This window comes from Hyposmocoma kahamanoa, unplaced genomic scaffold (assembly GCF_003589595.1).
Source record: "Hyposmocoma kahamanoa isolate Upper Pololo Valley unplaced genomic scaffold, ASM358959v1 100021, whole genome shotgun sequence".
In the NCBI taxonomy this organism is placed as follows: Eukaryota; Metazoa; Arthropoda; class Insecta; order Lepidoptera; family Cosmopterigidae; genus Hyposmocoma; species Hyposmocoma kahamanoa.
Window position 1 is genome coordinate 9,894,769 of NW_020653200.1, and position 15,052 is coordinate 9,909,820.

Genomic DNA, 15,052 nt, shown 5'->3' on the forward strand with positions numbered 1-15,052 from the left:
ACTCAAAATATATTTATACATCGCGAAGTTATTTCGTGACGTAAACGGACAAGCGCTTACGATGCAAGCTTTTAACATTCAATTTAAGTAGCAGTCACCAAGACGTGCCTAAATATTGGAAGAGGATTTGTCACAAATATAATGACGATGGAAACATTCTCCTATTTTTTTTCCTTTTTTAGGGTAACGTCATAAGATCTCCCTGATTGTCGATAGAGGATTTGTAATGAGGGGACTAACAAGTCGTGCGCCTGGTAGTAAGCGACACAACTGTCCATGACAACTGCCGTACCGCTCAGTGCTTTAAATCGGAAAGATCTGAGGAGTAGTGCCACTGCGCCCGTCACCTTGAGGAATAAGTTGAAAAGTCTCTTGCACCGTAATTTCACCAGCACCTTTGACTTTAAAAGCCGAAACGCAGTAATGCTCACATTACTGCTTGGCAGCAGAAATAGATAAGGTAGTACTTCCCTGGACGAACATTTTCCCAAGGAGCTCTACTGCTACTAACTGCGGGAAAGGGTGAGCTCGCAATTAAAAGGATTAAGAAAAGGAATAGTGCTTATACGACCCTTATCAGATCTAGGATTTAAAGTTCCAATAAATGTGCATAATATTTCCTTAGTGTCGATTTGCGGTCATATTTAACATCACGGCAATTTTGCAAAAGATTTTAACATATACATAGCGATACATAAACAGACTAAATCATTCTTCAAAGCCGGGCGAAGGCGCGAATAGTCTAGACACAATATGAAAGTAACGTAAAGTTTCAATGTAACATAAAATGTAAGTGCCAATAGCAATAAACAAACATCATTACAATTTGTAAACAAAACATTGAATGGTTAATTGAAGATGTCAACTGCATTTACGAATATGATTTACATTATTAAGAAACCGACAAATTTATAAACGTGCATAACGATAATCGATAATTGAGGAATAAAGACCATTTTGTGAAACGCAAAGTTCAGCCGCTCCAGTGTTGAGAACCACCGCGTAATGGTGCAATCGATTCCATTTGCTCGCAGTGCCACTACCTATTACTACTGTACACGAAATACTTAAAACAATGTAAAGAATACTTTAACGCAGCAACAGCAAGTTTGCCGAGTAACTTTCTTACTTTTTTCATTTAAAAATGCGACGCATAACAAGTTATATTCGTAGTTCGTACATCTCATCATGACTAGCACAATGTGATGATAGTATAGTTCCTTGTTACAATCGTATAAGGATCCTTAAGGACAGATGTAATGAAAGATGTTTTGGTAGAAAATCCCCAACATGCATATGAATATGTTCAACAAAATCTTTGAAAACAAGATGCAGGTAGAGTTTTCTTTTTTTATGATACCAAGTGATGGAACGAACAAGTCGTATGCGTGGTGGTAAGCGACATGCCTTTCCATAACAGTTGCAAAGCGTTATACCGACAGATCTGAGGGGCACTGCCACTGCGCCCGTCGCCCCGAGACATAAGTTGACAAATCCCATGTGCCTGTAATCACCTTCTTTACCCTTCAAAACCGAACTGCTTGGTGGCAGAAATAGGTAAGGTGGCAGTACTTCCCTGGACGAACTCTTTCACAAGGAGCTCTTCTGCTATGATGGACAAAAGTGGAGGCAAATTAAAATATTTATTAAGTAATCGCAATAGTAAGAGATCACGATTTGAAAATACTCGTATAATTACAAAATTTAAACATACAGACTCATAATGCTATGCAATTCTTTGATTACAAAGCAATTAAGTAGATGTAACTGTTAATAGAATTTAGCTTTACGGTGGGAACTAGACCCAATGAAGTTCGTTTGAATAAAATCCTTATTTCATAGCAAGCACGAACACGAACAATCATTTTAAATACATTAATGAAATACGAATTACGCCTGTCACCTTACGAAGATGATTATCATTTAGGCCACAGAACAATAAATACGATATATTGGACGGAGTTTTGCAAAAAAAAAAAACGAGACCTTAGTCCACCATTTATACTTAGGGTCGTATTCTAGAACTCTACTCAATGCTCAAGTCAGGATTGCACTGGAAACACAAGCACTGGAAATACGACCCTAATGGCAGGGACTTGAGTATGATTTCGAGTACTTTAAACCGTACACAAATCCTGACTTGAGCACTGAGTAGAGTTCTAGAATACGACTCTTAGGGTCGTATTCTAGAACTCTACTCAATGCTCAAGTCAGGATTTGAGTATGGTTTAAAGCACTTGATATCATACTCAAGTCCCTGCTGTTAGGGTCTTATTTCCAGTGCTTGTGTTTCCAGTGCAATCCTGACTTGAGCATTGAATAGAGTTCTAGAATACGACTCTTAGTATGTTATGTTCGTCTCAATTATTTCGCGAGAAACCTCGAAAATCATGGAGAAATACTTTATTTTGCTACTTTGGAGTGCGAAAATGATAGTCTCACCCATAATGTTATCCATGGTGGCATTTTTATCATGTCTAAGTCTTATTTAATTTTAATAAATTTTCCATTCTCTGTTAACTGTAATAGATTTTTTGTTATAAACGAAAATAAACCTTAGGTAATATGGTCTCCTTTTTTATAGAACGCTAAAGGCGTCAATTATTCGTCGTCTTTCAGCTAGATGGAAGCCACACATTGAATGAAACTTCAGTATAAAATCAATATGTCGTAACTTTCAGTAACAGGTATAATAACAACTTTTGCCGACATGCCTCCTCTCTGAGTGTAAAGTTGAAAATTACATTAGCAGTCCAAAATTTGTTACATATTTTCTTAATTAGAAATTACGACTAATCATTATCAAAACTTGACAGTGCTTAACGTTATGAGTTTTGGCGACTGCGGTTCTGATAGTCACCGAGGCTTAAGGCCCTTCCATTGTTTTTTCTTCCGTGCTTGACGCATAGATCCACACTGGTCAGATGTTTTAGGAAAAACCTAAATACTTACTTATTGCCGTTTATTATTGTCTCATGGATTTTTTTTACAATTTTTATTTTAATTTTCTTTCAGGCTCCAGCTAAAAATCAGCGCTGAGGCTCTGCTGAGCAGGCTAGCCTTTGCGTTGATTATTGTGTATTCAGTGTTATTTGATTTTTCTTGTTTTTTATTCACCATATTCACTTAAACTCCTTGTTATGTTTGAAGTATTATTGTATGTTTGTGAATAGTCGAATAAATTTTTGCTTCTTTCTTTCTATTTATGAATTATAATTGTTATGTTTTTAATGTTTCCATTTTGCTACTCGTTATTTCAAAATGACGATCTTACATTTTTCGATAAACCCATTTAATAATTTGGAATTTCAAAATGTAAAGATACCAACAACCCTGTTTTAACAAATAGCGTGTTCTACTTCCTACTTGACTACCAGGGGCCTTACATGTTACTAATGTAATGATTCTGAATAAATAAAGTAGTAAATAAAGTGTAGATACACAACTCATCTCAATCAGGTTGTGGATCCACAATGAAGACACTGATGGCAGTGGAGGACGCGAAAGAGGTTTGTCAGAAGCGTAGCAGGTGGAGTCCACAGTCCCTGCCAACCCCGTTGAGAAAGGCGCGATGATATGTGTGTACAAATAAAATAATAAATACCATTTAATATTGATTATTACTATTGTGCAAGTAGTATCATACTGTTTTCTAATATTTTTATTTAATTTATAATAAACAAAATAGGTTCAAAAAAAGAACCGACCTCTAAATTTCGTCGAATTACATCTATTTGCCAAGTTTTATTGAAATCGGTTACCAGAAAGTGCGTGCAACCGGATTCATCCCCTAGTTAGCCACTCTTAGAGGTGGAATATTTTCTTCAAATTTAAATGGAACCAATATTGAAGTACCGACTTTCCAACAAAACAGAATCATCAAAATCGGTTCACAAATGCCGGAGTAATTGCGTAAAATACGCACTGAATTGAATCCATAGCTAAAAATGCAGCCAGGAAGCTCGGCATCCTTTCCAAGGTGAGGCGTTACTTCACATCGGGTCGGTTGTTTCAGCTATACCAAGCACAAGTCCGGTCACGTATGGAATACTGCTGCCACTTACGAGACGACTCTGCTAAATACTGTAGTACAGGCAGCTTAGGTTTTGTATTTAGAATTCTAAGAATAATAGAGTGTTGATGTCAAAAAGACATCTAGGAGTTCTGGACAAAGCTTCGAAATTAAGTATACGTATAAAATTATAATTATGATATAATCGTCGTTTATATTTATGAAGTATCTCTCGCTACGCAAACCCAAGCTACGTTCTATGCTATAATACCGACTGGCCATCTTAGATTCAATAGACAAACGTACCAAGAGGCATCATCGGTCACATCGATACTTAGAAGAGGTGGTTAGCCAATCGTACTTACCCAAGTCTATTTCCCATTAAAAGTAATATTTATTTATTTTTGTCTCACATAAAATTTGCCTTATATACAGCGTGTACATTTAATTCGTAATTTATTCCTTACCAATAATAACAATCAAATATAGTAACTAAGGAGATTAGATAGCGTTGTAAAATTAAAAACTTCAAATCACGCAACTTCGGAACAGGGTAAATAACTAGTTATCCCTACAATATCTTAAATAGGTCTACATAAAATACAGTGTTTAAAATGTGTTTTATTTGCAATTTGCGATGTCGTATCTTTCTATAACTTTTAAATCTATCTGTGTGCATAGAATCCTAATTATTTATTTATACTGTAAAGAACTTCTGTGTCCTGTCATAGCGTAATCACAGGTGTATGAGAATGTCTCACCGCTGCTGGCAACACCATGATATATTAATACCAAGTGGTATTGTATGACGACCTCGGTGGTCTAACGGTTTACACTATGGGCTCTGGATGCGGAAACCCCAGGTTCTATTCCCGGTAAAAACAAATTGGGAAATGAATTTTTCTAAATTTGGTCCAGTCTGGAAGTGCCCCAGAGTGAATTCTGTTTCTCTGGTACTCATACTTCTGGCCATTCCCTAGTTTCACTACAGGCAAATGTTTTAGTTGTCTGGCACATTATTATTAGCAATGCAAATATTTGTAGACCATGGTAACCACTTTCCATCAGGTGAACCGTCTCACTGTACACCGAATGTTATATTATAAAACAAGCAACATTTATGTATACCGATCAGATTCTACACTCATAACTATGATGATTATCACCAGCGAGAGATTTCTTAACACAACTTTATTCGTCTCTCGACATCAATATCAAAATACGTTTTCGGTCCGTTATTAAAGTCGTAACATGGTAATAAAAAAACTAGTGATATTTTTTTCGAAAGTTAGTAATGTATAATATGTTTTGAATACATAGTACAGCTGAAGCAACTGTCCCGGTGTGAAGTAACGCCTCACCTTGAAAAGGATGCCAAGCTTCCTGGCTGCATTTTTAGCTATGGATTCAATTCAGTGCGTATGTTACACAATTACTCCGGCATTTGTGAACCGATTTTGATGATTCTATTTTGTTGGAAAGTCGGTACTTCAGTATTGGTCCCATTTAAATTTGAAGAAAATATTCCACCTCTAAGAGTGGCTAACTAGGCATCCCCTAATCAATATTAAGTGGTATTTATTATTTTATTTGTACACACATATCATCACGCCTTTTTCAACGGGGTTGGCAGGGACTGTGGACCTCCACCTGCTACGCTTCTGATAAACCTCTTTCGCGTCCTCCACTGCCATCAGTGTCTTCATTGTGGATATCTATAAAAAAGGCCAGGTTAAAAGTATCAAGAATAAACAGGCATGCCGTTTATAGATATCCACATCCTGATTGAGATGAGTTGTGTACGCCAAGAAATACCTCTCCCTTGGTCTCCACCTACACTTTATTTACTACTTTATTTATTCAGAATCATTACATTAGTAACATAACAGTATGTACCATGGTGTTGAACTGATCAAAAAATACCAAATAGGAAATTAAACATTTTTCGGATCTAAATCGCGGATATTTGTTATTTCAAACAAATCTACTTTTCATGCCCTTTACTAGTCCCATGGTTATAATGAGTCAGTCGCAAATAAATACACGCGATTCGGAAAATTAGTGTCGTTCCCTGTATGTAACAGTAGCGAAAACCTAAGAAATTGTTTAATTAATATAAGAATAAATTAAAATTAATTACTCCAACCATCCCGACTTTTTTTTGATACAAAGAGACAGGATGAAAAAATCGTAAGAGGACGAAAAAATAATGCTTAGTGGCATCATAGCCGTTGCAGTGCCAATCAGAGGCATTGCCACTACGCCCGTCACCCTGAAACATAAGTTGACAAATCCCATGTGCCTGTAATTTCATCGGCATCCATACCCCTCAGAACCGGAACGCAGTAATGCGTGGCGGCAGAAATAGGTGAGGTTTGCTCGGGATTTTTTTTTAGTTTCAAGTTTCAACCAATGTCACCATTTCTCATTTTTCTTCCTTTTGTTTCATTAAAAAAGAAATCTCAAAAGGGGCGTTTTTTAGACCTTTTTATAGATTTATTTTCTTGTTGAAACAAATACGTAGCTGTTTTAAACTCTATTTTTCAACGAAAGCGAGTAACTCACTGAACGAACTCTGTCACAAGGAGTTCTACTCTCCTAAATGTACTGACTTCTTTGTATACCTCTATGTTGACATGTGAATTTAAAAAAATCATAACTCTCTGTATGTTACGGTTTGGTGAATCATTAAACTATATTAAAACACTAATTATATACCCAAATTAAAGTAAAATAATTTTTTAATCAGTTAAGTAGATTAGGAAATTATAAATTCACCAACGTTACACATTTCTAATATTATGCATCGAAATAGGCAGTAGATTATGCAAACGGTCAAGATACAGCCAGAGGCGGAAGGAAGGCTGATATTTATGTAAGATAGTTTAGACAGCGGCCAGAACGCGTTGGTCTCAGGAAATATATACAATTAACCCTATAATAAATGTCTATGATAATGCTCATTACAATGTCCTATTTACTTTGCAATCAGGTTCTTCGAAAAGCAACTTTAACATTATGTCGTTTAATTGATTAAAAAAACGTAAATTAATCTCATTTTATTCAATTAGAATGCACAAATGTTCGCAGTAATAATAGCTAAGACACGAATTGTTTTGCCATCTACAAGTTATGTACGTTAAATAATTATTCGGTCGTTATCCTACATATATTCGATACATAACGGCAATTATTTGTTACCACATTTCATGTTTGCGAATATAAATAACCGTTAACAATAAAAAGTGGAAACGGTCAATTGTTACAATCATTAAGTACTGTACAATATTTCTGTTCAAGAAGTTTAAAATTATAGTAATAAAAAATAAGATGTAGCCATGGCCAATATGAGTAAATTTCGTAAAATTACCTATGAGCAAATTGACATGAACAAATAGAATAAAATACATTGATATATAATATATTATAACTACTTAAGGGAAAAGTAAAGAGAAGGTCAATAGTTTCAACCACAAAGCATCGATCAAACTCACGAACGCAAAAAAATAATCTAACATATAACCTTAAATTTAAAGCTGTAAGTTGAAAGTATACATTAGGAATGGTTAAGTGGTTTTTATGTACGCGCAACATACGGTTTCGTAGATTTTGACCACGTTCGTCAGTAAAATTTAAAATAAGAGCATGGACATGGTAGCCTTGTTCAGAGAGAGGTGTTATACTCGTTTTTTTTTTGCAATAATGAAAAGTGGGGTAAATTAATACAGCGTGTTTCAAAGGGGTTGATAAAGCGAGTTTGTGTTAGGAAACTAAAATTACTTTTTATTTTAGACTTTTTCGTTCCTCAGAAGTGTAATGATATTTAAGAATTTCCAAACATCTTAATTAAACGTATTAGATTTATATCATTTTCTTTTTTGATTATCTTTCTTGACAAGGATGCGTGAAACGATCCCCTAAATTTCATTGGAGTTTCTTTATAATTTTTAATGGTGTTACGCTTCAAAGTACCGCTTAAAGTAAAAACTGCGTTTCAGAGATGTAAAAACCGTTTTAAGGAAAACCGGATACACCTCGATTGCAACCACACTGCACAATGTTACATCAGAGCTGAGATCAAATTGAGCAATCAGAGGTAAAACCACAGGTAAAATTAATTTTGTTCAGTCCTATTAATACAGGAACCGTAGTTAAATAAATGTGCCACAGGTTTTTAGAGTCAAGCCTCAGGAATTCGCTATTAAAGATCACAGAACTTAAATCTACGCTATTTAGAATACATCAACAAGAAAACGAAATGAAATTCGTTACAAAGGCTCATTTATTCTTACTAAGTCGTAGTTGTGTTGACTTATTATTATTTGTTATGACTCGAATGGAAAATTACTCATTTAAAATGCCAATTTATTTCTGTAAAATTTGGCGCAGAGCTAGTGCAATATGTTCCAAGATGTAAAACAATACTACTAGGCCAGCGAACTAATGAATTAAATTGTAAAGTGAGCTTGCTAGGTAGGCACTTAGGACTTGACATGATTGCGAATTTAATTTCTATTTGCTCTGGTTTGAAAAGTACGATCAGAGAAAAATGTCGCAATGTACAGTCCTTCACCCGCAAAGTTTATTCATTTTTTATTCTTGTCTTCTTTATTATAAATCGTTCTATAATCCTATAACCGCGACGAGTTTTTGTAAAATACCAATTAATGAAATTAGCCAATTACAAGTATTTCTAAATTATGTCGTGGCCAGACGAATAATCTGCACGACTTTTGTAACGGTGTAGACCGTATTGGGAGCAATAGTATTAAACATTTAATTAACAGCACTTTTAGATTTAAGAAATTAATTTGTTGTAACTGTAAATTAATTTGCATCCCGTATAAACTCTTCATTACTGGTAAGTACTCGTTCATAATATGTTTAACGCGTTTTAGAAAGACATGGAAATAACAAAGATGACAGAAAAGCACTAAACAATATCCTCTTTATTATTGTAGTCGGAAACAGTGGCCTCTATAAAAAATTGATATATAAGCAGTAGAAAAATAATATAAATTTTCGTTTCGTTTCGTTAATTATACACTGTCACAATTATTAATACAAAGATCGAACACATTGAAAAATTCCTTCGATCCGGCTGAACTCGAACCAACGACCTCGCCATACCGTGTCTGATGCTCTCCTAACTGAGCTATGGAACGAACCAGCAGTCTTACGAATTTTTCTACACTTGTTGCAGACATTTGTTTTAGGTTTTTACAACTTTTTGCTGTAGCGCCATCTGTGAAAAATCTATGAAAGTGTTTCCTTTTAGTATTAATAATAGTTATGACAAACTAGAGCAGTTATTTCACAAAAATATTTGAACATGTGGTAAAACCTAGTGATATTCTATAAACTTCATATTACAAATTATACAATGCCCTTAATATAGTAAACAAACGTTTTATTTTTATTTGAGCCAAAATGACAAGTTGTTCATGTTCAATGCTCATGGGTTGTTAAAATTGTATAGATGATATAGCTGCTTTTTAGAAAAAGTGATAGTGTCACAAATCAAAATACATTATTTTTCACTTATATATTCAGAATTGGCAAAATTGTACGGACAACGGCACATCAGACCACACATTTTTGTTCGAAAATCGCCTCCATTGCAACGGAACAAGATACGTTAATGAGTAGCTTGATGTGCTAGCGTGTGTACCAAAGACACTAAGCTTTTTCTTAATTGAAATAATCACGTAACAATATTAAGCCGGTAGACAATTCACCGGGTTTGCCAGATATGGCTCACTTAAAAACAAATCCTTTATTAAATTAGGCGTTTTTGAGATAAGACTGCATTCTAAAAAGCTATCATGAATATCAACAAATTTTCATTAAATCTAGAACTAAAGGTTTAGCTACCCGAATTATTGCACAGACGTACAGACGTACGTTACACGAGCTGTATAACGTAAAGATGAACTCAGTTATATCATTTACGTCATTTGTTTGCAAGCCAACTCAGTTACATTTCACACAAAAATATTAAAATGGATGATTTTCCTAATTAACATAAAGATATAATAAGTTCATTAAAGTCTACACCCAACAACTCTTTACAAACTGTTCTACGCAATAACTTTACTTAATTGCATAGATTCTAACACTTGCCAAACACTTTTAATTTATTCATTCACAATACACGGATTTCTACATCTTATGAAGTAAAGAAAAACCCACTGAGTAAGCAAACCAAATTTCCATTTGGTTAACACCAAATGGGAATTTTAGTTACATCTCTACATACCTACTACTATTATTTTGCACACTCTGTAAATACAATTACGTAACAAAAGAACAATAAAACTATCACATTTTTATTATATTTGAAACGTATGTGTATTATTTCATCTTACAAATAATATACTCTTGATTTGAAATGTGAAATACTACCTCATGCAGCGCTAAGCAACCACCCGGTCACGAGCTTACAAAAAAAATATTGGATCTGCATTTTAAATATTCAATGATCAATGGCCACAAAACCATCCACTTACAGGCAGACTGATACTTTTAAAGACTCAAAAACATATTGTTATTCTCGAATAGTGTTAGAACTTGTAGGGTTTTAGTCATGGAAAGCAACAGTATACCCCACTTATCTTCAGGTCATAAATACAATGCCATAGTAGGTAATTTGAATAACAGAGTATAAAACTCTGAGAAGCGAAAACGTGCTCGTATCTTTAGTTGCATCCGTATGATCCGTGAATAATATTAAAACATCTAAATTTTGCGGAATACTCAATCGTATTATCATTAGACATAACTGACTGATGACTTTACCATCTATTGTCTGTCAGCAGTACCATGAGAGCTGTAAAGAAACTGGTTTGTTTGATATAAGGATTCGATCTTTCACCTAGAAAAATTCCTTTGATCCGGCTGGATACGAACCAGCCCCTTCAGCATACCGTGGCTGACGCTCTCTTAATTGCCCTATGGAACGAAGTAGGTGTTTGTCTATGTGCTTGTTGCAGATCTTTGTTTTTGGTTTTAACGACGTTTTTATAAATGAACATCATGATTGTAAATCATTGTGACATTCAACAAACTTAGTATTACAAATATAAGTTACTATATCCCAGAAAATAAGGTATAAACGTTTTGTAACTGCCTATAGCTGAGAATAGGGTAGTATGCATTAATGTTAAACGTAACTGATTGATGACTTTACCATTCCAGTCAGCCGTGACTATGGAACATGCAAAGAGCCTAAACGTTGGTATGTTTGAAATAACAAATAAACATGATTTAGATTGGAAAAAACTACTTAACTAAAATTACACACTTCTTAATACAAATTCAGACATAAAACAAAATAAGTATAATATATCAAAGAGATGTGTATTGAAAAAACGCGGAACCAATTCGTAAAAGTTGCGGTTTTTCGAGGGCTGACTAAATTGTTATATCCAATTTTAAACTATAATCACCAAACTGAAACAAAAAGATAACTAAAAATATAATATACATGTAATAATCTACAATAGCAGCGTTTTTCGAAGTTATTTTCCAATGACCACAGAGTCACAAAAACAAATGGTAAAATGGAAAAATGGTGGCCCACATTACTTAACGCCTATAAACAGATGTGTAAATAAAATAAAACTTTTTTGATTACAATATAATATAGTTTTGATATTCTAAGGCGCATGCGAGGGCGTCTGATATTTTTTCTTGATGATCATATCGGTACCGGATAGTATTCTATCGTTTGTAAAAGATTCGTAAACGAATATAAGAACCTTGATATTATAATATATCACTGCGAAAAAATCAAGAATTTGCGATACTCATCATAAAATACTTTATGAAATATTTCTACGTAGATTTTAGGAAATGAGTGCCCGGTTATCATTAATAAAAGTACGAAAACTTCAGCAAATTTTAACCTAAGTTTGCTCTTACAGTTCCATCACACCCTTGGTCAGAAAATTATTGTAATTGTTTCTCTCTTGTTTGTTTATCGGTATTTCCGTGATAGATTATAATGAGTCATATATAATGAGTACACAAATGTTGGTAGCTATTTCTGTACGTAATTTGTTTCTACATCTCACATGCACATAGAAGTTGCTCTTGTGTGACCACTACGACCACAGCGACCGTTGATTATTTGCGGCTTTGTGTCTAAAGAGATAACATTATATTTCGTTTATGCAAGAACTATAACAATAAGACAACTGACGTATTGATTCGACATTCTTAATTCTTAACTTTCATCCGCACTGGCCACTCTCTTAACATGTTTTTGAGTAACTATGAATGTAATTTGCTATCTGTCTTGCGAGGGTTCTTGGTAAATTGTCTTTTTTTCTTGTGGTTTAGTTTCATAACTCCGTATCGGAAATCTAACCTCCATACATTTAACAGATTGACTTGAATTGCAATGAGGTTGCTCGAGAAATGTGTAATGGAATATCCCCAGTTATTATTATATCACAAACTATGCGAGTAAAAGGAAGCAACCACCTGAACCGTCTACGTCTGAGCACCTCTCTACAGTGTGGTTTCAAAAATTTTGCAACGTATTATATCCTAATTATGTAAGCAATTTATAACACAAGTATCAGGATGATATTGCAATTTTATTATAACTAAATATTATTTTGTAGTTAATCTTTTTACAAAGTCGCCAATGAACGTGATTACCTCTCTAGTGATTCTATTTCAGAAGGTTATTGCATATTCATCGTAAAAATTCTGCTTTCATTTGATAAAGACATTAAAATTAATTACTATTGAATCCAACGATTGTATGTTACTGAAATCCATATCGTTCCATTTTTTGTTCAATTCCACTAAGTAAATCTAAGCCAAGGTGTTAGAGTAACTAACGCTCACCGCGTTACTTACTGAACGATTAATATAAAAAGAACCAATGAAACGACAAACATCAGACTTTTGGAGATCGAATCGTTTCGAGACAACATTAATTATAGACTAGTTGTCTCTACTGCAGTGATAGATGAGGCAAAGAGGTCCTTCGATCGAATCGAATCGACAACATGAGGATTCCCGAAGATTGGACAATAGCACACGCTTACATTTCTTTAGCTTGACAAAGAAAAAGCCTTCCTAATTAAAACTTTACGTGCCCTTTATCAACTGTTTACCTATGCATTGGTAGTACTATCCACCACAGTCATTTATACAAGAATACTTACTTAGCCATGTATAGACCAATATGTACATAATTTGATTCACTATACGTCAATAAAACCGTCGTTAGAAAATTGTAAGGAACAATGAAAAAAAAATAAACATGAAAACAAAACAATGAAACAAATTTAATTCAAGATTATACTAATACTATTCATATAATCTTAAATTTCACATAATTTGAGTTACAACACTATTGTAATGTCAGTGCGACATATACTATGTTAAACTATAAAATGACATTTAATGAAATATCGGTAAAATATTCGATTGCTGAGCTATTCAAAAAGAAACTGACAACATCAGTGGTAGGTGACACGTTCATCTATTGCCTCACGCGCTACCTTTGACACCAGAAATTACCATAATCTCACCTCGGTCACCCATGGCCAATGACTATAATTGTACACAATTATGATTGCTTAATTTAACAATACTATCGTTACGTGTTACTTACTACTTCTTTGTACTTTTTTAGGTTAAACCCTACAATATATTTGATTAATGGGTTTGGCTAACTTACCTACTCACTGAAAATAGTCGGTAACCTACCACATTAAGAGTGCTATAAAATAGGTAGGCTTTAGTAGCAATAGAGCTACTTGCGAAACAGTTCGTCCAGGGAAGTACTCCCACCTTAACTATTTCTGCCGCCACGGAGCAATGTGAGCATTACTGTGTTCCGGTTTGGAAGGGTACTGGTGAAATTACAGGCACGTGGGAAGTGTCAACTTATGTCTCAGGATGACGGGCGCAGTAGCAGTACCTCTCAGATCTTTGCGATTTAAAGCTCTGAGCGGCACTGTAACTGTTATGGATAGGCGAATCGCTTACCATCAGGCGCACGACTTGTCCGTCCTGTCACTTGGTATTATTATTTAAAAAAAGTAGATTTTAAGGGTGTAACTAATATTGGCTCCCAAACGTACCTCTAGCCGCTCGCTGTATTGTCCCGTTGGCGGAAATTAATATAATAATAATGTGTCAAAAGGCCACACCAACGTTAAACTTGTAACGATGCTGTCCACCTTCATCGTCATCCCAACTTTTTATCACCCTCTTTACTGGTTGGTTCCTGACCACTTTTTTTTAATTTTGAATTAATCTCGAATTCCCTTCTCCTACTCTATGCTTACGTTGTTGGTTCGTTCCGTCATCGATACCATCAAAATTCTAAAAACGAGAAAAGTCTCATGTAAAACTCAAAGTTCACGTAATTTCCAACTGTTGAATCGTATAGTGAAGTATAGTCTATTCTACAAACTGGTCTCCACCTAGGGAATTCCCTGTACTAAGAACAACGGGATTCAGCATATTTTCACTTACTAGCTGTTATGCTGATCTTATGTGTGTAGGACGGGATATATATATTCATCAACTCACGTGATATTCCGCTCCAGTGTCTGTACCATACCCGTGTAAGCCACACTGACAATCGTGTAATGTCACATGGACCCGGGCAAAAAGGGCATGTCGACCGAGCACGAAGGTCGTTAAACACCATGTATTGTAATTGGCAACTGTCTATGGCATCATTAGCTTCCATGCGTAAGTGTATGAAATTAATTTAGCAATGAAATATTTTTAATTTGTCACTTTATTCCACTTAAAATCTATTAACAGGTGATAAAAAAATACTATGCATAAGTAACGTAGGTATCATAACAAAAATTACCAAAACACTAAACCAACAACCACCAGATCTTCGCGATTTAAAGCTCTGAGTGGCACTGCACCTGTTATGGATAGGTTGGATAGTGTAACTTACCACCAAGCGCACGACTTGTTCGTTCCGTCACTTGATATTATATAAAAAAAAAGTTCAAATTTACTTTACTGCTATCTAGATTCCTTCAAAACTAT